We start from the raw sequence: 1,609 nt of genomic DNA, 5'->3' as shown, positions 1-1,609 counted from the left end.
CTGTTTACCGAGGCGGCCGGTACCTCCGTCTGCCTTGGATGGACCGCATCCGCAGATTTTCGTCCGGCCTTAGCTTAAGGAGACGGCCGTTGCCTCCGATCCTCCGGGCTAGAGCCGGGTGAGGTCGTCTCGAACCACGTGCCTGAAGGCCGCCTCGCGCCGGATTCGGCCCCGCTCATTCGTCGGAGTGACCGCCCGACGCGGGCATCGCTAGATTAGCCGTGGCCCCGATCCTTCCCCATCGACAGCCTTTCGCCCCCTTCGCTCCGGCCTCTGAGGCGGCCGGTACCCCTTTCTTGGATGAGACAGAACCCTTGACGGGCCGTTCGCAGATTTTTGCCCGGCCTCTGTTTACCGAGGCGGCCGGTACCTCCGTCTGCCTTGGATGGACCGCATCCGCAGATTTTCGTCCGGCCTTAGCTTAAGGAGACGGCCGTTGCCTCCGATCCTCCGGGCTAGAGCCGGGTGAGGTCGTCTCGAACCACGTGCCTGAAGGCCGCCTACACCGGATTCGGCCCCGCTCATTCGTCGGAGTGACCGCCCGACGCGGGCATCGCTAGATTAGCCGTGGCCCCGATCCTTCCCCATCGACAGCCTTTCGCCCCCTTCGCTCCGGCCTCTGAGGCGGCCGGTACCCCTTTCTTGGATGAGCCAGAACCCTTGACGGGCCGTTCGCAGATTTTTGCCCGGGCTTTGTTTACCGAGGCGGCCGGTACCTCCGTCTGCCTTGGATGGACCGCATCCGCAGATTTTCGTCCGGCCTTAGCTTAAGGAGACGGCCGTTGCCTCCGATCCTCCGGGCTAGAGCCGGGTGAGGTCGTCTCGAACCACGTGCCTGAAGGCCGCCTCGCGCCGGATTCGGCCCCGCTCATTCGTCGGAGTGACCGCCCGACGCGGGCATCGCTAGATTAGCCGTGGCCCCGATCCTTCCCCATCGACAGCCTTTCGCCCCCTTCGCTCCGGCCTCTGAGGCGGCCGGTACCCCTTTCTTGGATGAGCCAGAACCCTTGACGGGCCGTTCGCAGATTTTTGCCCGGGCTTTATTTACCGAGGCGGCCGGTACCTCCGTCTGCCTTGGATGGACCGCATCCGCAGATTTTCGTCCGGCCTTAGCTTAAGGAGACGGCCGTTGCCTCCGATCCTCCGGGCTAGAGCCGGGTGAGGTCGTCTCGAACCACGTGCCTGAAGGCCGCCTCGCGCCGGATTCGGCCCCGCTCATTCGTCGGAGTGACCGCCCGACGCGGGCATCGCTAGATTAGCCGTGGCCCCGATCCTTCCCCATCGACAGCCTTTCGCCCCCTTCGCTCCGGCCTCTGAGGCGGCCGGTACCCCTTTCTTGGATGAGACAGAACCCTTAAAGGGCCGTTCGCAGATTTTTGCCCGGCCTGTGTTTAAGGAGGCGGCCGGTACCTCCCTCCTTGGATGACCTTCTACCCTTGACGGGCCATTCGCAGATTTTTGCCCGGCCTGTGTTTAAGGAGGCGGCCGGTACCTCCTTCCTTGGATGACCCACTACCCTTGACGGGCCCATTCGCAGATTTTTGCCCGGCCTGTTAATAGAGGCGGCCGGTACCCCCTTTCTTGGATGACCTACTACCCTTGACGGGCC

This window comes from Syngnathus scovelli, unplaced genomic scaffold (genome assembly GCF_024217435.2).
Source record: "Syngnathus scovelli strain Florida unplaced genomic scaffold, RoL_Ssco_1.2 HiC_scaffold_486, whole genome shotgun sequence".
NCBI classification, from domain to species: Eukaryota; Metazoa; Chordata; class Actinopteri; order Syngnathiformes; family Syngnathidae; genus Syngnathus; species Syngnathus scovelli.
The sequence above is the reverse complement of the archived record's forward strand: the minus strand, read 5'-3'. Positions refer to the sequence as shown.